At 41.2% G+C, this 24,708-nt stretch overlaps 1 long non-coding RNA gene across 1 annotated transcript; it reads right to left on the bottom strand.

Moving 5' to 3' along the window:
• Window positions 1-961: 961 nt before the first annotated feature.
• On the bottom strand, window positions 962-24,621 carry LOC146766890 (uncharacterized). The gene is made up of 3 exons (XR_014956519.1): window positions 23,685-24,621; window positions 2,334-20,869; window positions 962-2,061 (listed from the first exon to the last, which is right to left on the bottom strand). It is a non-coding gene; the product is annotated as an uncharacterized LOC146766890 (long non-coding RNA).
• Window positions 24,622-24,708: the final 87 nt, after the last annotated feature.

The raw sequence follows: 24,708 nt of genomic DNA, 5'->3' as shown, positions 1-24,708 counted from the left end.
GAAAATGGCCCACATGGTGTCACGTGCCATCTCCTCCTTCTCTCTCTTTCTTTTCTTTTTTTAAAATCTTTTTTATTGCCGTGTGTGTGTGTGTGTGTGTGTGTGTGTGTGTGTGTGTGTGGTGAGCAGGGAACAAAAATGGTCCCACATATCTTTTTTTCCCCACACCTTCTGTAGCACTTTTCTTAAATGATGCAATTGACATGAGCCACAATAGGAGAGCAGTGGGGTGCAACATGATGAAATACACACAAGATCAAAGCTGAGATGGTTCCGAGCCAGAGAGTGGGAATGTGGGTCTGAACTTTCCCAGAGTCTGAAGGAGCTGGTTCAGCCCATTGTGAAAGTTCTGGGTAGATTCCAGGTGCACATTTTCCTAAAATGTGGAGATATTGAGATCATTATCTCTCATTTGAACTTATTACAATGAAACGTCTTCTCTGTTCACTACTTCTGTAACTGGTTTCATGATTTTATTATACTTTTTTAAGAGACTTTTATGGCAGTGTGGTATTTGCTTGAATGTGAATGGGAACATCATGTTTAAAGATTGATGATGCATAACACAAGGTGAAAAGGGGTTCATAACCTTACATGGGATCTTACTCCTCTCTGGCAGCTCCAAACAACACAGCAGTGTCTGCCCAGCAGATAACATTTCTTCCAGCAGCTGCTATGAGAGAGTGAATTCCTAAGGGGCAGTAAGCCAAATCCACCTCTGTGAATAACAACCTCTACCCGTTCATTAATGCATTATGTAATTAACATTGAGAATAACATTATGGGAATTAAACTTTTCTTAACGGTCTCCAGTGGAAGTTCTTCTCTTCATGGATTTATAGCTTTGTCAAAATTTAATTATTTGGACTGAAACTTTCCATGTTCATGCTCTGCCTCGGGCTGGCATTTTATTTTTTTTTAGTGGGGGGGATTCTTTTTTTTTTGGTGGGTTTTTTTTTGGTTTTGTTTTTTTTTTTTTTTTTGGGTAATTAATGTTTTAACAGTCTGGCCATTTCTGAAAAAGGAGATGGAGAAAAATAAATTACTCTTCTAAACCAGACATTTTTTCCCTAACTGTTTTTCTTGAAACAGTGTAAAATCTTAAGGCTTTCAGGAGGAAACCTGAGAGGGAATGAACTGGGAAAGAAGGAGGTGCTGTTATATTGGGTTTAAGCCCATGGGTATGGCAATGTGCATGTGGTCCAGACACCAAAGTCTCTGCACTTCTGAAAAGTGCCAGTCTGTACTATAAACTTTTTACATGGCAGGCAGATGAGTTTAAATCCTAAACAGAAGGGCATAACCACAGAAAACCCCAGCAGTACAGGTCGTCACAACACTACTTGCTGTTTGAGCAAAGTATAGAAAAGTACAGTGAGCTGCCAACCTCATGGAAGGTCATGGTTATTAGTCTCAACTCCTCATTTTTTTCAGTTTTCCATTTAAGTCAGCCCAATATCATTGCCTGTGGAGACAGATAGAACCATTTACACATTAAAAAAATAAGATTTTAGAAAGGTTTTCTGAAAGATGTATGCAAAGTTAGAATCCCTTTTAAGATAATATGCCTTTTAGAAATATTGCACACTAAATCTAAGTGATTGATTGTGCTGAGTGTACTGGCTTTAGCCACATTTCCTCCCAGAATCAGGAAGAGGAGCCAGGATTTTGAATTTCCATATATTTTTTCTGGCTATCAGAGACATATATGTATCACATCTCCCTTTTACCATCTGTTCTTGTACAATAACAACACACTACCTCTGCCAGTTGCTCCTTCAGTTCCCATGGCAGATAGCAATGTACACCCAAAGGTAGCAGGATTTGGCTGATGCATGAGGTTCATGCTCACCCCCCTATCCCCCCTTTTCTCTTACTAGTGTGAACTTACCTGGAATAATTGAAGACTCAAGTGTACTGTAGGGTTGACTCCAGCTTGTCAAGTTTGCCAGGCAGCATGGAGGAGGACTCTGAATTGCTCTCACAACCATCCTGTGTGACTTCCTCAGCATGTTATCCATGGGCTCCTCTTTCATGCTACTGGTTACCCACAGCCACTGTCTGAAAAACATAAGGAAGCCACTCCCAATACAGGCTTGTTCCCTCTGGTGTGTTTTCTTATAGGAAAACTTGAAATAGGAGAGGGAAGAGGATAATCCAGACTAATTCAAGAGCTCTTTTGTTAATGTGCTTATTTTGAAATATTTCTTCTCTTAGACATCCTAAATTCCTCAAGTCTTACTCTCTGATAAAGCAAGTGTTTGTAGTACCTGAAAATAGTTCTATGCCACTTTAGAGGGCTGGGACTAGAAAGGATCACACCTGATTCTTACCATGATTTCCTGTCAAAGTCCCCAGTCGGTGGAGCTGAAACCTCACGAGAAGCTTGTCTGTAGATCTGCAGTGACAAGACACAGTTCAGCTCTGGAGAGATGGCTGCACTCAACATGTTCACATTCCCCATGATATCAGTCAAGGCCTTTTACTAACCAGGATGTTGTAGTCTCTAACCAGTCTCTAATCAGATTCTACTTTCAAAATTCTGCTGTGAGCAAAACAGGTGCAGCTGTTTTTTTGGTTGTTTTTTTTTTTTTTCCAAATTGATTATATCAATTATTCACTTTATTATATGAAACCTAAGGAAAAGATAAAATGCACTAACTTCTGGTGACCTGGCAGTTGCAGCTCAACCATCTGAAATTAGCAATCGATGCTGGTTGCTTTGTATGGTTCCATGAGAAGATTTCTGTCTTCATGTAGCCAGTGCTGATGGAATAAATTAAACTGGGCATGTAAAAGGAATAAAGATTTACTTTTGCATTTAAAAACAGCTTCAATGCCTTATGGAGGAGTGTGGCAAATATTCCATAGACATGCAAATATATCACGCTAGCAAAGAAAGCCTGGGTAACTTGTCCTTAAAGCTGCGACATTTCACCCCAGTGCCCTCTCATTCCCAGAAAAGTCTTCTAAGCTGCTGGGGAAAAAATGCCCAATGCAGACAAAAAAAGCAAACTCTGCTTCACAGACCATCAGATTTTAGAAATGTAGCTAAAATAAGACTCAGCCTCTATCCCATCCTTCTTCCAAGATGAACTATTATGCACCAGCCAAGGAAAAACTGGTTTTGATTTGCTCCAAAGTTTGCTTTCATGGGAGAAATGTGTTTGGTTGAAATCTAATTTTTGGGCCCATAGGGCCAGAGACACTAGGAGGAGCATGCAGGCAGTGTATGGTGTTGGAAAACTGCTGTGACTTTCCTTGCAGACTCTCTGGCAGAGTCACCTAGACTGCACTGTGCTTACACCATGCAGGGCTTTTCAGTAAACATATTGGCATGCTGGTATTATTTTAATTTTAATTTTGAACAAGGGACTGCTCAAGGAAAGAGACTAGACTTAAACAGATCGTCTTTCCTCCAAGCTTGCTGCCAACAGGAAGAGAAGTTGGTTTTCATTCATGCCCATTTGGCAAGCCAGGTCTGTGACTTAGCCTAGATTATGTGTTCAGAGCTATGTACAGGATTTTAGTCATTCTTCTTGCACTGCTTGTACAGTATTGGTCACTTTTGCCCAGACAGTCCCCAGGACACAAAAAGGACATCAATCTTCCAAAACCGTCAACATTCCAAAAAAATCACCAGACAAGTGAGGGAAAGGAGAAATTTAATACCCATGTCTTGCCCAAAAACCATAAAACAGCTGAAGGTATGGTTGTATGGGTTTTTTTTGCATTTTAAATTAAGGGTCCATTCAGAAGTTTTGGTCCCATATAAAACTTGAAGCTGAAACATGCTGCCTCATGCAAGAATTTTGCTATTTGAGACTCTTTGTTGCAAATACATTTCTTTGTCAATGATTCATAGCAGGTTCTTTCTTGGATGACTTGCATTTCTTTTTTTGCTTTCAAATGTATATATTGTGTGAGTCCAGCTGTGAAGTCATTGAAATAAATAGTTCTTTTCCCTTCCCTGTTCATGGGCAATTTGTTGCTGGGATTTATATCTGTTCTGATTGGGCAGCTTGGACACATGATTAATTTTAAACCCACTCTTTGTTAGGTTCTTTCTAAATTTACTAGTTTCCAGCCTGACACTGGTTTCATCCTTTCAACAGGTAAAAGAATGCCAAAACTTGCAGGTTTGGATAAGCACAGGACTGAACACAAAGTCATTGGCAGGAACATTTAATGAGGAGCAAAGAGAAAAGGACTGAATCAAAGGGAAATTGCTGATTAATACCAAAGTGTATGCATAAAATTACATGTGCATGAGTCATCCACAAGAGAGAGACTCCAGATAAATCCAACTTGCTCTCTAAAAAGCGAAAAGTAGAAGGACTGTTCTGGAAAATAAACAATCATTTGGATGCATTCAGATCAATCTGACTCCCACCATCTGCTGAAGCTTTGTGGGAAATGAATTAAATTCTCCTTCCTTACACCTTAATTTTGCAATCTTCCTGCTCATAATGCTGCTCCTTAGATCTGTAAAAAGAATGTAATCTGTGCTTAAAGGCCAGGACCTGCCACTGCCCAGATCATCCATTTAGTGTCCTTGCTGAAGAAATAATAGGGACAAGCCAACCTGAGGCAGATTTTTGTCCCACTGGATAGCAAGATTATCACAAATTTTTGAAGATCACAAGAACTTTAGAGATAAAAGCAGAGGCTACAGCACGGGTGAACTAAAATCAGATGAGTTTTAAGGCTGATATGAACTTGTCATTCACAAGCTTGCCCCACTAATAATAAAAAAAGAAAAGTGTACTGGAAGAACAGATAGATGCATCTACTACCTACACGCTACTTTCAAGCTCATTTAGTAGCAAAAGTGCCAAAAGACAGCTACAGAAAAATATTTTAATAACATGGTAATTTCTTATGACAACTCTTAGGGAATCTGAGAAGGAAGAGGATAGCCAGGTTTGATGACTTTTAGACTGCTCAGTGAATTTGGAAATTTTGATCCAAATGGGCATTCTTAGTCTTCCCATCAGTTATCTCACAATTCAATAAATGGTATCACTGGGGAGTGACATCAAAGCTAAAGGAAAGGCCATGTTCAAAGAAGAGTTCATGTGGTCACAATGCCTTTTCCTTCTGCCTCTTCCCCAACAACTCAAATGGAAACTTTCATCAAATCTGGAGATGTCACCCTCCAGTGACATAATATCTTCAGTTGTAAGGTGACTGCACATATAATAGGATGCAAGAGACTAATAAAGACTCAGTTTTTGGGCAGCAGAGGCTCTCAGACTTTATTCTGAGGTTAAGAAATATAAAAGGTGGTGCAAAAGTCAGGAGACAGGGGCATGGTCTTGTTTACATGAGAAGCAAATACTAAATGTGATGATGAAGTGTCTGTGACAGAACCTTTCTCATAAAGTCATCTTATTGACTACAATAAATTCTCAGCAAGCCTCCAGAATTCCAATGAGTATTTGAGTGAGTATTTGAATAGAACATTTACATAGAGGCTTAATCTCCTTTTATGTGAGAATATAGAGTTAGTCATCTCAGAACAAGTTAAAGGAATATATAACATACATGGCAAAGGGCACATTCTGATGTTCGTCCCAAGAATAAGCCTCACAAAATTACTAAGTGTCACTTTTCCTGTAATTTTCCTTGTTTTAATATTATTCCATTTTCCCTTGAGCCATCCTTGAGCTGACATTAACGGGATGCACTCCATTAACCTCCATGAAGCCAAGGCCTGCAAAGCTCTTAATCTGACAGTGTTGTACTTTACTATGGGGTGTAAATCAGCTTTAATGCCAGGACTGGAGGCACTGTAATCTAAGCCTGGAAAAGTTCAAAGGGTGTTGCAATGCATGTAAAATCTATATGAAATAGAAGGATACTTTTTCCTCTGAAGGAAAGAAAATGCTTTATTGGTTAAGCACTCTGATGTTCCCTTGGAAAGGCTGGTGGTGGTTTTTCCTTTTTTTAAAAAGGGAAAAAAACAAGTACAAATTACTTCTGCTAGGAAATACCAGCCAATAATTGGTAGATGTAATTCTGCAAAGTGTTAGTGGTGAAATCTTTCTGCAGAATTCATCAGGCCAGTTTTGAGGCCAGTTTCTTCCGGGTAACCCAACCAAATCCCACAGCACAATGCTGCAAACCATTCAGCCTGTCTCCTGTCTCCTGCCTCAGATGCTGGCTTTCATAGAAAAGTGTTTTACTTCTCTCACCCACCTCAGAAACTCAGCTCCTGCCACTAAATGGACAAAATGGTTTTGAGATGTTCCATTAAAGCCTAAAGCCACTGACCTCAGTGCTACTGAATTTCAGGCAAGATGTCCCTTCTGGTTTCACCTCTCTCGAGCAGTCTGAGCACAGAAGCTGTAATTGTGGGTTACAGGCATAGAAACAGTGAGCACAAGGGCAGATCCTTGCAGAAGGGAGGCTTTGAATGTGAGAGGGAGGGAAATGTCTGGATTGAACTTGATTTTAATTTTTATGGCTGGCACCAAAGTATATTTGGGTTCTTTTATTCTCTTATAAAGACTCCATTTGTCCACTGAGTGGGGGGGGAAGGAAGAGAGATAATGAGTGACTTGGAACATCAGCACTACAAGTTGGAAAGAAATGGTGTCCAGCCCCATTTTAGAATGGCTGTTCTAAAGAAATGTTGCAAAGGATTAGCTTTGATATTTTAAACTTCCAGGGCGGAAACCAAATTAGCATCAGAAAGGAAGATGTGTGGGTTGCCTCAAGTACAACTGATGGGTTTAATGTTAACATTATGAGAGTCATGCCAGAAATTTTCACTGCCACAGAAACCCAACTGCAGGAATAGGTAGGTGCCCAGGAAAATGGCACTGAGAATATGAACTGGAGTCCAGATGGCTCTTCCAAAAGAGACACTGGGAAATCATCCCGGCAAAATACAGTCCCTGTCTTTGCTGCCTCTTTACAGACAGGGCTACAACTAAAAATCAATGCAATTAGCTGGATGACCTAGAAAAAGGCAGAGAGAGCCTCTCTTTTCAGAGAGTTTCTTGTGGTTGGACCAAAGTCCCATTCAGGAGAAGCATCCAGCAAGAATTTTACAGCTTACTGAAAAGTGGTTCAATGCAATGTGGTTGAATTGAATGCAATGTTTCACATTAGTCCTGTGCTCAATTGGAGCCAATCACTTTCCACCCAGTGACTCCAGGGAGTGCCTAAATTAACAAGGTAGTGAATCTTGATTGGGATTTTAAGGGATGGGACCCACACAACACAAAGTAGCATTCAAAATGTTGAATTTCTTAAAATATGTATCATGAATGTTAATGACAAAATACGACAGAATAACTTTCCACTACCTGTGTTCTCAAAGGCCCACAGTTCAGAGAAATGTTTCCAATTATGACAGCACCCACAGGGTTAAGATGCCAGTCATCCCAGAGTTATTTGTAGCCCTGAATAATTTACCTCTTTTAAGAACTATTCTTTCTCTTTCATAGTCTGGCATAAAAAGCCCAGCATCTAGACCCCCAATCTCTGCTGTCCAAAAAACCCCCTAATTCCTTGCCCTTGTTTCCCTTCATGGTCTCATCAACTCATACTGTTTTGCCCAGCTGAGAAGGCACACGCAAATGAGACATAAGGGAGCCTACTGTAACAAGACCCCATGAATCTCTGATCCCTAAAGAGCTTTAAAGCCATTTTCCCTCTTCCAGGGACTCAAACGCAGCATCTCCAAAAAGCACTTAGCCTCTGCCAGCCTAGGTCCTGGGAACTTGAGTTTATTCACAAACTCACATGTTCCAGTTGACAGCATTAAGCAGTGGCTGCCAAGCTAACAGGCCAGTGAGTGAATGTTTTTTATTAAAAATAAATGTTTTAAAAGCAAAACTTGGTGAATTATCTCTTCACCTTTGAAATAGGATGGATATCAGATCTCTGGCTTAGAATTCACTCTTTACCTGTTGGACCTTTCAAAATCGACACAAATCACCCCTCTGCTTTAATGTCTTTGATGTTTTTTGATTTTTTTTCTCCTGATGGGTATAGAAGAGAAAACTTTCTGTTTTTACATAAACTCTAGAGAATTGTTTTTGAGTACAGTAATGCAGATAGGTTTCTAAGATACGTGCTTCAAATACACGTTAATGTTCTTATTTGAACGCCTACAAAGTTGGCCTGATATATAAAGATACAAGATGTACTGATACATGTGCCAGTTGTGTTTGATACAAATCTGGAAATCAAGCTGCAAGCATTTTGTTTTGAATCTCTGGGCCAAAATGTAAAGATCTTATACCTAGGTGCAAATGAAGTCTATTTCCATTCAAGTCTTTTTTAAGTACTTTTTTTTATTAAGCCATTAAGAGTATTAGACAATAAAAAGAATTTAATTTACCTGAATAGGGGTTTGCAGTGGTAATTTAAGAACCTGAACCAAATTTCAACACATGAATAGGAGAAAGAATGGGTTTTACTTAAATTAAGGGTTTTGGTTAGTCTTAAATTGAAAATTTGAATTAAAAGGTGAGCATTATTTCTAAAAAATAAATCCTTACCAATTATATGTTTTTAATAATTTTTGAGAAATGTTTTAAGTTATAGTTTCTGATCATTCAAAGCATTTTACTTTAAGAACATCTAAAATACTTTTTTTTCTTCTTTGGAGCCAAGCAGGTACCTGCTGAGAAAGCTGTCTGTTTGTCCCCACTGCATCCAAAGGAGCTGAATTTTTCCTTCCTACGAGATTCTAGTCCAGGCTTTCCTGTAAAAAAGTGATCCTGGTAATGAAGAGAGGAAACAAAAAGCTTTATAAAAAAGTTTCTGCAATCTTGTCTTGCTGACTGTTTGTAACATGTAGTAGAGTTTTTAAAGGGCCTTTAAAGGAAGTAATTCAGCCAGGTTTTCTGTGTCACTTTCCACTTCATGAGTTTTTCAGAAAAGTCTGAGAACAACTGAGTAAAACATAGGAGTTTTGAAGGATGTGTAATGCACCACAAGAAGAACAGATCTTTGCCATCCAGTCCTGAACTCATAATTTAGCTAATCTTACCCTGTTGGGAAGTTTTCAGACAAGGTATGACCTTAGCCAAATTTCACCTGCAGCCCCCTTTGTACTAGCACAAAAACTGACTCTTTCCCATTAAGCATGTTCACAAACCTCCCAGGAGTTTCAGAATAAGCAGCACCGATGAGAAAACAGATCCTTGTATATTGAACTGTTATTCTGAAGTGATCTGGTAAAATTGTGGTGGAGCTGAAGACTGATGTAGGATTTCTGAAATCTTAGGGCTAAACTTAAAGGGCAGAGTGATTGTTGCTGGAGAAGATGTTCTTGAACTAATGTTGTCAAGATCAAATCAGTGTTCTGCAGTTTTAACTTCCAATCAAATGTTACTGAGTGTATTGTGTGGGGGTGTATGTAACTGTATAAATGTAACGCAGATACATAAATATGACAGATTTCTAATTACTAACTTTATACTTCCTTAAGCAGTTTGAGACCATTCACTGTGAGGAGGAAGGACAGAGTTTGAAGCCAAGTTAGGTTTTCTTCAGTTAATATGACTGTGTAAGGTTTTCTAGCTACAGAGCTGGGGTAAGACCTAGAAGTTGCCCAAAGACTGCAGAGGTCTTCCTCAAGGTCTTCCTAAAAAAGAAAGACCAGGCAAGGAACAATAATGTCAACATAAAACTCAGCTAATGGCTTTTTATTAATGTATATATGAACATTATTGTGGAATTGAAAATCCTTCCCTTCACTATTTGTTGGTTTTTCAGAGGTGGAGTTTGAGGGGAAGAGGTATTACATTTCTGTCAAATATAGCCATTTAAAGACATTGTAGAAGGGACTGGTTTCTCTCCTGTGCTTTAGATTACTTTTCTGTTTATTCATTCATCCATATTCAGTCCCTTCTTCTGTGTTATTCATCAGTGAATCATAGAATCATAGAGTATGCTGAGTTGGAAGGAACCTATCAGGATCATCAAGTCTGACTCCTGGTCCTGTGCAGGACATCCCAAGAGTCACACCATTGCTCAAACACTGCTCAAGCTCTGTCAGGCTTGGTGCTGTGAACACTTCACTGAGGAGCCTGTTCCATTGCCCAGCCACTCTCTGGGTGAAAAACTTTTTCCTCATATCCAACTTAAGCCTTTCCTGACTCAGCTTGATTCTGTTTCCTTTAGTCCTGGTCATGAGAGTGAAGAGATCTATTCCTGCCCCTCCACTTTCCTTTATGAGGATGCTTAAACTTGATGTCTTTTTTTATTTTGTGGTGCCCAAAACTGCTCACAGCACTCAAAATGTCCTGTACTGGCCCCATTGCTGTAACCAGAAAAAGATACTATCCTAAGGACCCTGTGAAAGTCCTTATAGAGTCCTTGGAGAAAGATAGTGAACTGATCAATGTCCTTGCTGATAAGCAGAGAATCTGTAAGTCTCTTCCCAGAGAGGAGCTAAAGAACTAGAACAGCTTTCAGCTATGTCAGGTCAGGCAGCTCAAGTCTGAATACCTTCAGATATTCCTTGGCTTTCCAAGTAAATGCCATCTAGTCTCTGTAACTTCTGAGGATTATTAACTTAGATTCTGACCTTAGGCTAGGTTCTTTTTAGTCCTGATCCAAAATAACTCTGCTGATTTCAGTAAAGTGACTCTGGATTTGTGCCACTCACTACAAATTTGGAATTTGTCCTCTTAGAGACTAGCTGTCCCAGCAGAGTTTATGTGTGGTGCTCTTCAATCACTGAGAATAAAGTGCAGCAAGCTGGTGGTGCCATGATCTTCTTACTGCCTCCCTTGTGTCACCCAAAGCAAAAGAGGTCCTGCAAAGTCAGCCATCCAAAGCACAGAGCAGGCTATAAACAATCCAGAAGACCATGTTTTCCCAATGCAAGGGAAAATGCTTAGGCAGCTCTGAGATGTATGGATTGTGTTTAGTCTACATGCTTAAAAATAATAATAATAAAAATATTGTTCAGACTAGAAGGAATTTACAGGCTTAGAACATCATAGAAAGCAACTACCTTAGTCTGCAGAGTAAAAATATTCCAGAGAAATCCAAATAAGCTGCTTCTCATCCTTTTAATTCATCAAACTTGGCCATGCATTGCTGTCTAGCACAGCACCCATTCCTAAGCAATAATCTTCCTCTTCATGATCAGTCATGAGCTATGAGAGATTCTTCCCAGCCTGTGTGAACTCGATTGGCATGGGACATTAGCCAAACAGCCAAATCTTCCTCCTGAGATTAAAGTTCTCAGATACCAAAGACCCTCTTCCAGCAGCATTAGTCATAGGGTGCTGCACTGTTATTTATACAAGGCTCAGATCCTCAGTTCCTCTTCCATGGGGAGGGGGATACGTCTGAAATCACACCCTTAGCAGGATCACGTCGCTCTGGAGCTCAGCATGTTGGCCTCAAGATAATTAGGCCAGACACATTTCAATAGCAAATCATATTTTTCACAGTCCGGACAGCCAGACATGTTTACCTCAATTCCCAGGAAAAGCAGAAATTAGAACACTGAGACACTCACCATCATTCAGCTTAGAGGCTTAAGCTCTTCACTGGGAGCTAATTTGGGAACACTAGGCAGCATATCAAGGCCGTCCCAGCACCACCATGTGCAGCTGCAAAAAGCCATTCAGAATTGCAGCTGGACGCCTTTTGCTTCATCTTAACAGCTGCCATAAATATTCCCATCTGATTTCCTTCATGTTGGGACAGCAGGCTAAAGATTTAACAACATTGATGGCAAGATCTGGACTGGAATGTTGGATAATATTTATAAGAATGATAACTTTGATTCTCTAGTATTTATCTATTGAATCTTGTGTCTGTTTGCAAAAGGAAATTCCTGGATGGGAATTTCTATTTGTGATTCTAGATAATCAAACCATTCCACAGCATCTGTCACAATTGTTTCTAGACTGACAACATTAAGTTCTGGACATGTCTTTGAAACTTTCAGGTGATAGGACCTCATTATTTATTCTGGAAAGAAAAATGCACTGACTCCTCTAAATTCACTTTATGGCTGCTCATTTATGAATTAAGAAAGTTAGGTGAATTCACTCTGTGATTTGTAGCTCTATATGCACAGAAAGGCAAACTCACTGGTAAAGTAAATGGGAAAAACTCCACCGAAATGAATGGCTCCATCATCACTTGATTCTAGAGCCTGGCTGCATATGTGCAAAGAAAGTGTCAATCATTCTCATGTTAGAAACCTACACCCATTCCATAGCCAAAAAGTATAAAGTAAGCTGGCCAAAGGAAATCCTGCCCCACCCTGAGTGTGTGTTAAGTAGCTTTGCCAAAGAGACAAGCATAGCTTATAGAACAAAAGCCATTATTTTTTACTGAACATAGATCTGTTTAAATGGATGTATGTTCATGAACAGTATGGACTGCCCTACAGTTTTCTGAAGTACATGGAGCTGGAACAAAACCCCTTTAAATTAGGGGCTTGTTGTGATCTCATTGTTCACACATTGTCTAGAGCCACCACTGGGCACATCCTCTACAGCTGGGCTGTTCAGCACCAAGGGTTTTCCTGATGCTCTGTCCTAGGTAGACCTCCAGTGTACCCAGAGGCAAGAAGAGAGGAGCAGCATTCCTCTGGGGAACATGTTCACATCATTAGTCATTAATGTTCTGCCTGAAGATCAGAGTGGCTGGCAGTCAGCAGAGAAGAGAGCAATGCAAGCAAATAAATTATAACATTCCCCACAATTCAGTGGGTAGGGAAGCAAGGTAAGATCCTGTGTTTCCTCTTCACTCGCAGCTCAGCTCTACTGATTATTCCAGAACCACAGCTATGACCAGTGAACAGGATAGGGATTGTTTTCATTTTATCATGCTGAGTATTTCACTCAGGCACTGAGAAGTTGTACCTGCAATCTTTAGATCTGCTGCATGATCCTGGCCTAAGCAAGTCATGGTTCATTTACATAAGATCGAGAGTAATTGGCATTTTCTATGAAAATATATATCTGGTTTTAACTTCTTTTCAGATAAAAGTCCAGAACACTAAATCTGATGCTTAATAGCCTCATAGAATGTGTAACTGGAGTATACACTTCCTTGGATGATCCCTGATTTATTTCCTTCAGGTTTTTTTTCCCCACCAAAAAGCCCAGCATACCTATGAGGGTCAAAGATCCTCGATGATGCTGGAGCTTTCAACCAGCATTCCAACCAGAAGTGTGATGTATGGGGAGGCATTAGAAATGTGGTCACCTGGAAAAATCTCTGTTCACTATAACACTGGAGACAAAAAATTCTTCAATTTTACTCTTAATCTTTCATTTGACTATTCTCCTATGCTGGGGTGAAAGTAATCCCAACCAGAAACAAAGCCAATATTCTCCCAAAAAAACTATTTCATCTTGTCCCACAGTTGCTTCTCTGGAAATGAAACCCAAAATGGTCTCCAAGGAAGGTGTGGGTGTGGCTGTAGGTGTCTGAGTGTGAAGTAGCCACAACTCAGAGCTGTAATCTCAGCAACTAAGATACTAATTTTTGCTTACCATGAGTCCTTGCATATACATATCTGAACCAGCTCAAGCATCTTAAGTCAGTATACAGAGCAGCCAGGAGACATGCTGTGACTAAATGCAGAAGACTCTGCTCTAAGGACTTCTTTTGACCCTGGAATGATGGCAGAAGATTATTTTGACCTCTTTGTTCCAGTCTTGGTGCTGTAGACCATACGATAGCATACTTTGATACAGATTATAGTCTCAGACTATTTGATAAACAGGAGTCTATTTTTAGGCAATAGTATTGCCTGGGGCACTTGTGAAATCTCCACCTCTGAATGGTTTTAATAGCAGGTTAGACAAATCATCTCAGCAAAGGCAATCTTGCCATGAGGCAGGCAGATTCCCTCATCTCTGTTTTATGTGACTCAGTATAATATAAAGAGAGAGGAAGAAAAGAAACTTAAGCATAAATTGTCAATACTTGCATCTATTTGCAGCAGGAAAACAGTACTGTTGGGGACAGATGGAGATAAAGGAAACAGGAGAAGAGCTGAAGAAACGATGCACCAGAGAAAAAGAACTTACAAAGAAAAAATGGGTAAAAATTAGATTCCTGACAAGAATTTGGAAGCAAATCAGTGGTGTCTCTCCCACATTTAAGAGACTCAGCAAAGGCAGGATCTAATGAATATTGAATTTTAACACACAGATTCAAGAAACATATTCAATCCCCCTGCTTTGAACCAGCCACCTCCACAGAAAAATGAGTGAGCAGCTAATGCTGGGTTGACACAGCCAGTGCACTTTTAATATGCAATCCATATACCTACTGAGCATTTATGCTCTCTCATCCATCCCCTGTTTTGTTCACTTTAGCTTTTCCTTGATGCTGAATATCAGTAAAACCATAGCTACAAAACTAGCTGGAATCCTTGTGTCTTCTTATTTCTGTATACACCTGTTTGCTATGTTTAATACTTTGTTCTTGGGAAATGACATGGGATTTTTTTGGATCTGAGCTTCTGCAACCCTTGGAACAAATGAGAGGAGAGATCAGCAAATGGCTGATCATGATGTGCAAGTCATACAAGCAGGTATGACTCTTTTTGCAGGTAAAATTCACCTTGATTTTCAGCTCTTTTTTAGCCTGATGTGGGAAGACATACTTTTCAGGTCAAGGGTGGAGCAAAAAGCATAGTAAGATTTGGAGACAGGTTGTGGAGTGTGCTGTGATCATACTGTGGGGTGGGAGATGGGAGGGACTCTGTTTTAGCTGTTTCACTTTCCTCCAGGTTTGGCTGTGCTGTCTTAGCTGTGTTCAGTGAGGGCTTTACCAGCAGTCTCCTGCTCTGTCCCACTGTGTCAACAGACCCTGCTGCACTTAATTAAGAGCTAGACACTGCAGACAGCAGCATAGCAGTCCCCAGCAGTATTACAAAGGAGCACATGTGTAAGGGAAAAGAGAGCATTTCCCATGCAAACCAGGGTTTGCATGCTCTGCCAGGTCAATTACAAGCTTTTTCAGCCACAGAGGAAGCAGCTCTTTCTCCCTTTTATTAAAATGGCTGCTCCATCCCATTGTGGATTGAAAGACCTACTTGGCTGCCCTTGCATCCCAGCTGACCTTCAACCACAAGCCTAGATCTTTACCAGAAAGGAGGGGGAACCATCAGTCGCTAAATGAAGACATTGTCCTCCTGATTATCTCTTTGTTGCCAGTGTTTTGTGAGGTCATAGAAAGGAATAGAGCAGTTCCAAGATGGCTGTGGGTGAAACAGTGTGTCCCAGCCTGGATGAGCATTTTCTTCTGGCTCTGCTCTGCTCTGTCATGAAGAGCTGTACCTGTGAGGCATGAATTTTCTGGAAAAGGCTGTTCTCCCCATCTTCTCCTGCCAACACCATTTAGCATAGCACACTGTTCCAGCCCATGCATCCCAGCCCCATGTTGTGTCTGGAGGCCTCTACCAGTTTCTTTCCTTGTCTGGATTTGGATTAACTTGGCCTTATACATCTAGATAATCAGTCTGGAGAAGGTTTTGACCAATACAGGCAGGGAACAGGTATCAGTGACTGGGGTCCACTGAAGTAAGAATAAAATAGGACGTTCAGAGGTACCTGGATCAGGGGTCAGGATAATGAAAGTGACCCTATAGGAAAGAAGGCATCGATTACATGGCCTGGTCTTCTGCTAATTGCCTGCAATGACAAAAAAAAAAAAAAAAAAAAAAAGAAAAAAAAAAAAAAAAGTTTGGTGCCTTAGTTTGTATGGGAAGGTTTCAGGTTGGAAACCAGAAACCAGGAGGATTTGCCAGGAGCAAGGTTCAGATCAACAGCGAGACTGGAAATCTTGCACCAATGAAGTCTATAGCAAAGCTCCAGCTGGTCTCACTGAGCACTGGACAGTATTTTTGGTCTTTCCTTGACCCTGAAAAAAAGGGTCTAATCTGTCTATTGAAAGACATCTTCTCACCATCACCTTCTGACTTAGCCACAAGTGGGGAATTCAGTGCTAAATTTTTGGAGAACCAGTTAATCTGAGAGGAGTATCCCTTACTTGATGGGAACTCTTGACCCTGGTGTATAGAACTTCTGTCTGTGGAGCTAAAGGATGGGGGGTTATTTTGGCCTTGGCAACTGGTTGTTTCATCTTGTGTGTATATTTTACTTTTCCTTCCTATCTCCATGTCATTCCTCCTGACTTTGGTGTCTTCATTGCAGCAGCCTGTCCATTTAGCTTGGCACTCTCTTAAATGTATTCATCTTCAGGCTGGGACAGTCTGCTCTTTGTAGGATGCAGCATGTGCTCCTTGGCTCAGTGGTCCCTGAGCTGGCAAATCACCTCATCCTCATGAAAGTGTACTTTGCAATACTGGACTACTCCACTTTTTCTGAAGATGTATCATACAAAGAGGGTTTTCTATTTCTGTCACTTCTGACCTTCCTGAATTGGGGGAAGATATCGTGGGTTCAAATTACTCTTTGCTGTCAATTTGCATACCTTCTGCCAACGCGTACTATCACTCAGTGTCCAAGCACAGTGAATCATACTTTGCAAAATGCCCCTTCAGTTCCTAATTAGCACATTCTGTCTGAGCAGTCTCAAGATTTTCAATTTATTTTGTAAGAAACAGGTTAATGCTCTCTATCTGGGGAACAGAGCAGCAAGAAAGGACCTCCACTTTGCCAGATGCTGAGTAACATGACCTTAAGAGGGAAATAAATTCTTGTTATAGTTTCTGTTATGATTTGGTTGTTTTGGGCTAACCAAAGTGTAATTTATTACACAAAGTATAATTTATAGTTTTACTTTGATGTGATGCTTCTTGTTCCTTCCCTACAGAAATTCACTGTGCTGTTCAGGCCATCTTCTCCCCACTAGGTGTTTCCTACAATTCCTTCCATTGTTGTCCATGTTTTACTATTGTCAGCAATAGTTTTCTACAGCTTCAAAACATGAGCTTGGCTTTTAGGATTTCAGTCTGAGCCCATTATACTAAGGAGTCCTTTTCCCCCTCTACTGTCCCAGGCCCACGATGAAATGCAATTTGCATTGGAGGACAATATCTGAAGTAAACATTCCCCACTGAGTATTTTCAAAGAGGCTTGGATGTACCCCTTGAAAGACAGAAGTGGTTGCTCCAGGGCTTTCTAGTCTGTCCTCTGGAAGAGATCCACACACACACAACAACATGGTCTAGAAGCATGGGATTAATTGAATGTGTTGGTTTCCATATGCCCACAACACAAAGGGACCTAGTGTCTGTCATATGCATGATGATCCCTATATTAAGCTCCTGTCATTACAGACACAAACTATTTACTCCAGTGTCACTCTGAGGCTCCAGCAGCTGCTCAATTTCTTTTTGGGCAGGTCTGTCTATTGCTTTTCACTGCTATTTCATCTCCAGTCCTGTCCATGGGAGGGATGAGTAAGTGATGGGGAGGAGGTGGGCAGCGATGGCTCTGACAGAGGCATGTTTATGCTGGACTTTCATGTTGTTCCTCTGTATCCAGTGGAGAACTGTCCACCCCCCCTGCACAGTGAGAGCTCCATAAAGCATCTTGGTGTGCTTGGAGGGAAAGGCTGAGTTGTGCTGATATTCCAACTGCTTCATCGTGTGCAATTGGGAAGCACTGATGTACTCATTCCTTTCTACCACCCTCACTGACTCAGATCTCCTGCCTGCCTGTGATGGGATTGAGCAGTCTTGACTCAGTTCTGACACAGATACCCATATGCAGGCCTGAATCACTTCTCCTTTTGTTAGTACTTCAGCACCTCCAAGGTATTGTCCATGTTATGACTGAGCACTGGCTTCAAATCTGAAGAAATTGCTCTGTGGTATTTATGTCCTCTCAGCATGGCTAGGAAAATTACTTCTTATGGCACCCACTGGGATCCAAGAAGGGAAAAAAGACTTGTGCTGACACCCACTTTCCCAGATACACAAAGAAATATTAAAACATTCTGTCCCCAGCTTTTTCATGTTTTTAAACTGTGGAAATGTAATTTTTTTTCCCCAGAGAAAATTTTTCACATGGGATTTTTTTGCAAGTTTACACATTTCTTTTGGCTTTGCCACACTGTTCATTTGTGGTTGTTGTATATTAATGAAAAATCTATGAAGATAAAAATTAGCATTCTTTGAAACATTTGGATTCTCCTGTTCCAAAGAGCTCTTCATTTTGAATTTTCTGTCCTGTCTTATGCTTTAAAGTACTCAAGAGTGACACAATTTGACCTATTTCAGAAGAGATAAAATATTTCATTAATACAAAGTGTGTTTTCCCATGTTTTGCAAAGAAACTGGCATGTAGTTCTTCTTTCCTCTATTGTTTTTTGCATTTGTGTCAGAGTCTCCAGGAAATAAGTAAATCCCCAGAGTACTCTCAAGCCTTTGCTGCTGACACACACATGTTTACTAGATTGCAGTGCATTTCAAGATCCTATTGAAAACTGTCTCTTTTCTGAACACTTAGTGGATGCACTCCAGCCCACATCATGGCTTCTTACCCATCTCTCCCACCCCAAATTGCCATTTTCTGGCCTTTCCTTTGCTGCTGTTACTACTCTGAAAGGGAGCTGCCCAAATAACAGGTTTTCTGTCCTTTCTCCACATTGCTTTGCTTGGAGCTCTGTTCCAGCAGGGCTGCCACTGGAAGGAGTTCCTAGTCCCTTTGGTTCCTTGTCTTTACCCACAATGGAGGCTGGAAAGTATCTTATATTATGTTCAGCAGAGTGTGGGGGAATAAAGGAAAGAAACCAGTCACGTCTGGTCACAAGGGATATTCTGATTTTCCAGAAACAACCAGCTTAGATGGGATTCCCATCCCAAGCTGGATGTGATGATTTAGAAAATGGAGTAGATAATGAGATGTTTGTGATCAGATCCTGTTTGTTTACTTTGCTGCAGAGCTGTGAATGGTCTGTTCATTAGAAATGTTCTGGACTCTAACCTTGTAGTGGGAGCCTACCTGAGATAAGCAGAGCAGAACCCAAACCTCCACCTCTGCAAAGAAAACACTGTTTGCCTGCAAAGGCCACCTGCCAGCTGCCCATCCCACGGGGCCACACAGAGGACACTTGGCTGCATGGCAGTCAAATGGATCCCTGTTGTTAGAACACTGCATGGAATATCCCCAAGCCCTAACACATCAACTGGCCCAACACTGAGTTTGATGAAAGGCAGAGCTGATATTTTCCTTGAAACCAGATTTCTAGCTGAAGTGAAAGAAAAAGAACATGTTTTCCCTTTCCTCCTCTGTGCTGGCATCTATCCAGACAGCAGCCAATGAAAGCTGAAAGTCATGATGCAGTTTTGGGGAGCTGAAATACTTCCTACATGAGAAGTTGAAAGAGGCTACTCTGTTCTAACACAGCCTTTAAGAGTCTTCTCATCTAATTCCAGTTTAAAATAATTTTTCTTCAGGCGAATATCCAGCCTTGAATTAAACCTTCCACATGATGTAGATACCCTCTCTTTTAAATTATTCCCTATTTTCTCCTTATTATACCTTGTTATACTTGTGGCAACTTGACTGTAAACCCCTTCACTACAATGTTAGCATATGGAGTTTATTGCCACAAAATAAGAGAAAGGACAAGATCTTAGCAGGATTCAACCATGGGAAATATGACATGTCTTCCCCAAATTTCTTTGTCTCCAGTGGTACATTCAGAGGAGTTCTTCCATGGAGGAGACATAGTTCATTTTCTTCAAAAGCCGGAGTCAGGGTAGTTTTTCAGAAGATAATTCTACAAAATTAATGTGTTACATTGCTTGAAAGAAGGGAAGGTGAATTGCCTTTTATGAAAAGAAAATTAAATTGGGCAGACCTCAGGGTTTTGACACTGTGAAATTCTGGGGAAATATTTAGGAAATTTTCTTGGGATATTGAGGAAAATGGAGAGGAGAAAGGAACCAGCAGTAAAAGATACAGAAAAAAGAAAAAAGAATAATTCAGAAGGAAATTCAAATGGGGGTGGTTTAGTGGCAAAGCAAGAGGTTTCAATTTGAACACTGAGTTCTCTGTTTTATACTTGTGAGAGCTGATGAAACAGGCTCCAATCCTAAGAGATTCTAGTGAACTTATACATTAAAAAAAGTGAATTTACAAGAATTTTTCAATTATTTATCATGTTCTGTATACTTAAGTGTACACCTACAATTACTTGCAGGCAATATGCTTTATAGTAACTTGGAGGGGAGGGCAGGATCTATGCTGTAAGACTGGGAAAGAGTGGCTTGAGAACTGCTCAGCCAAAAGAAAATTGTGGTGCTGGTGGACAGCCAACTGGATATGAACAAAGAGTGTGCCCAGGTAGCTAAGAAGGCCAGAGGTATCTTGACCTGTATCAGGAACAGTGTGGCCAGCCAGACCAGGGTCGCCCTGTACTCGGCCCTGGCAAGTTCACACCTTGAGTCTTTGGATCAGTTTTGGGCTCCTCACTATGAGAAAGATGTTGAGTTGCTGGAGGACATTCAAAGAAGGGCAGTGGAGCTAGTGAAGAGTCAGGAGCACAAGTTCTGTAAGGAGCAGCTGGGGAAGCCTGGGTGTTTAGCCTGGAGAAGAGTCTCAAGAGGGACTCCATTGCTCTCTACAACTCCGAGAGGAGGCTGTAGCCAGGTGGGGTTTGGTCTCTTCTGTCAAGTCTCTAGCAAAGCAATGAAAGGAAATGGCCTTAATTTGTACCAGGGAAGGTTCAGATTAGATATCAGAAGAAAAATTTCCCTGAAAGAATGGTCAGACATTGGAATAAGCTGCCCACGGAGGTGATGAAGTCACTGTCTCTGGATGTGGTGAGGAGGTGTCTGAATGTGGCATTTGAGCATAAGGGTCAGGATGATCATGTTGGTGCTGGGCTGGTAGTTGCAGTAGATGATTTGAAGGTCTCATTCAACCCTGATGATTCCGTGATTCTGTGAAAAAATAATATACAAATGGGCATGTTTTGTTTGCATGGGCTAGGTAGAGAATATATAACCTTATTGAGCATTTTGCTATTTGATTTTGCATGTGGCACTCTAGGCTCCCCAGTCAGTACACCAGGCACTACACCAAGTTCTCCAATCATTCAGGAATTGCAGGGAAACTTCAGGCAAGACATATTCCTCCCCTACAACTGACAGCTAGCATTTTAAACTTGTTACATTTTGCTCTTTTGCCATGACAGGAATGCCCTATTCCTATGCTTTTCCTCTGAATAATGTTTATGATCATACATTTTTGGATGCTGCCTTACATAGTGGAAATGGAGGACATTGATTTGTGTTAAAATATAGAAAGTGCATGGACTGCTGCTCACAATTGAATAATTTTATGGTTTTGTCAACCCTACTTTGGTAAATTAATTGATAGGTCCTTGAAGATGGATCAAAGCCAAACAACTTGAATATTGGCTTGAACCTACCAAGAGGCAGATCTGAGATATTTGTTTGTTCTATTATAGGGAAGAAGTTAAGTACAAACAGCAGGACAGGGTGTAGGTTCTAGTGTCTGTAGGTAATGAATCACATCCACGTATACACAGACAGTGCTATGGGAACAAAACGTGGCAGCCATGACAACAAAAACATAAGCCTTTGTTACATGAGTTAAAACAGAAACTCTGTTATCTGTGCATAGAAGGACTTTTTTTTCCCCTCCAAGGCTAGCTACAAGAGAAGAAAACAGAGTTATAAGACAAATCAAGGCAGCACAAAAAACATCTCCACAACAAAAAATTTGGGGTTTTCCTAGTATATGATGAGTTGATGATGATAATATGCTGGCAGTAACAAGGACAGAATAGTGAGTTCACTGGATGAGAACCTCTACCACAGAAAGCACTGTTAAGAAAGCTATTCCAAGAGCTTCCCTACCTGTTCCATGGCTATACAGTGGGACAAAAACAGTTGTTGCAAAAGTAAAAAATTCATTACTTAATTTTTTTTTACATTCCAAGCCCTCTATCTTTCAAGAAGGGATAATTTAAATTGACTGAAAACTGGGTAAATTTTTTTCACATAGGAAATACAGAAAGCTAGTGTGGACAGTTCCTAGTCAACAGGAAATAAAACTTCAGCATGAAGGACTAAGAACAAATGCAAAAACTACTTTTAAGATTTGCATTCCAGTAATATCTATAGGTTCATACTGGCACTGGCACCAGCATGCTAAATGAAATATAAACACAAATCAAGACTTAATCTTTGTACCAAAGCAGGTACCATCTCTGGCTTTGGCAGGACAGCCTCATTCATATGGTACCAGAAGCTTTCTTAATGCTTTGCCCCACTCTGATCCAAATTCCTGGCCTGGAGTGATGTTTTCCAACAAAAGAAAATATCTTACTATGGGTCATTGGCATTATGGATCAGTTATGCCAACAATCCCCTGTCCAAGTCCAAAGCATCCAAAGAGGGTCATGAGGATGGTGAAGGGCCTGGAGGGGAAGTTGTTTGAGGAGCAGCTGAGGCCACTCAGTCCACTTATCCCGGAGGAGACTGAGGGAACACTTCATTGCAGTCTGAACTTTCTCATGAGAGGAAGAGGAGGGGCAAGTACAGCACTCTTCTCTCCCATGACCATTGGCAAGACTTCAGGAAACAGCATGAAGCTGAGTCAGGGGAGATTTAGGTTGGATGTCAGGAAAAGGTTTTCACCAGAAGGTGGTTTGGGCATGGAAACAGCCTCCCCAGGGAAGTGGTCACAGCCTCTCTGTGTCTGTGGCCTGATGAGGAACAGAGACACTAAAACCTGTAGAAAAACTGTGTTATAAACTTTAGACTCCCCACACCACTCCCAAAAAAAGAAAACAAAACACTGATCAATATCCAGCTCTGGAATAACAAGCTTGCTTGATTCCTCTCATTCAACTACACATCAAGATACAAGGCACAGCTTGATCTCTTATGCAGTGCAGCTGCATGGAGAGCTGAGTAGCTGCTACAGCTCAGGACTAGCTGATGTGAATTCCCCCCTATGGTCTCATTCATCTCCAGCTCCAGATGTTCCCTGGTGGAAGTGCCCTGCTTACCATAGAAGACAAGTATCTTAGAGCACAGAGGATCTTCCCTAGGATGTGTGCTAGCCAGCTTTCAAGACAGCTGAGCAAGAAAGTACAAAGGAGGGCTCATGCACTGCTTTGTGGTCTCAAAGGAAGTCACGAAATAGGATCAGCACAAAAAGTCCTCCAGGCGTTCACACATGTCCCCCTGCTTTGTGTGAGAAGCCCATGCTCTGTGCTAGCCATCTGGGACAGCATCACCCACATTCATGCTCTGACATTTGAGAGTGATTAAATATATTCCACAAAAGTCAAAACCAAAAGACAAGCCAGTGAAACAGCAGAGATAAATAGATACATTTCTAATCTTATCCTGCAATGCATCTATAAACTATTGCCCTTCTAATTTTTGTTCTGACTTTTTCACCCTCTGTTCCTTCTCACTGGACTTCTTTTAAAGCCCCTGCAGAAGGAATTATGTTCCAATAATGCCAAAATCAGTGGGATTTAAATTAACTTAGTGATGAGTGTCAAAAGTTTTAGAATCCTATTTCCCAACAGAAATGCTTCACAGATATAAGCCTGCCAGGACTAAAGATGGGGTCTAAGTCTCTAAGTCACCTAAATACCTAAATTTGGAAATGCTACTTTCCTATGCTGTGGGGATTTGCCATCATTGTAGGCAACTGCTCAATTCATTCCCCAAGTGCTGGCCCACCAGGATTCTTCCACAGACAATTTCATACCTGTAGCATGCCCAAGGATTATGGAAATTGCTCCAGTGGAAATCCCAGCTGCTGCTGGTTCTTGCATCCAGGGTTCAGACTAGTGCAGCTGCAGAGCTGACTGGTCATGCTCTTTGAGAGTCCCTGCACTGTACCCTGCAGCTGATCTCTGCCTCAGAGCAGCAGGAAAAACATGACCTAAGCTTAACCGCCAGTACCTTGAACACAAAGCACTGTAAATCTTGGTGAGGCCTTGACCTTAATTTTTTTACATAAGCTCCGCTTGGCTGCTGTCTCCTGCACCTCTCCCGACAACCCTGGGTGCACTCGGAGCTCGCTGTGATGCCCCGTGTTGGGAAAGGCCATGGCTCTGGCTGCTGGCAGCACACAGAGAAGATCACTGAAAACAAACAAAGAGCAAGAAGCTTGGTTTGCATAACCTCGGTTAAACGCAGGGGGTGAAGGATCCGAAGCAGCAAAGTCATGTGAATTCTAGAAAGGCGGAGGGTAACCTCTGAGGGGCTCTTTTCTTTGGCAGCACAAGGGAGAATGGTGCACAGAGAAGGGGGGGAAGAAAAAATTATGGAAATTTTTGTCCCTCTATGCACAGCAATTCTGTCTTTTTCTCCTTCTGGGGCTGTAGTAACAGAACTGACGTTCATTACTGACAGTGGGCTTTCCTGGGCTCATGTGCATCACAGCTGCCCCCTGCCCACAGAGCAGAGCAAATTAAAACTGATTCCATTAATTCCATGGACTAGCTCACTTCTGGCTACCTTCAGAGGCCTTGAATCATCCTTCTTCCTCACTTCACCTGTGTGAAGCATACATTAGCTTATTTCTATTTGGAGTGGAAGGGAGAGATTTCTCCTCCCTGAGTCATGCTGGGGTGGCAGGAGGTCTGCCCTCCACTGCCTGTGGCAGGGACTGGGTGACAGCTGGTCACTGCAGCCTGTGACACACAGGCTGTGGCAGTGGTACCTTCCTGTGGGCAAAGGTAGGACATAGCTGGGTCTTCTGTGCCTCACAGGGAAACAAAAAGTCT

Source organism: Lonchura striata, chromosome 7, assembly GCF_050655825.1.
Source record: "Lonchura striata isolate lonStrDom1 chromosome 7, ASM5065582v1, whole genome shotgun sequence".
NCBI lineage: Eukaryota > Metazoa > Chordata > Aves > Passeriformes > Estrildidae > Lonchura > Lonchura striata.
This window is presented reverse-complemented; position numbering and strand designations above follow the sequence as displayed.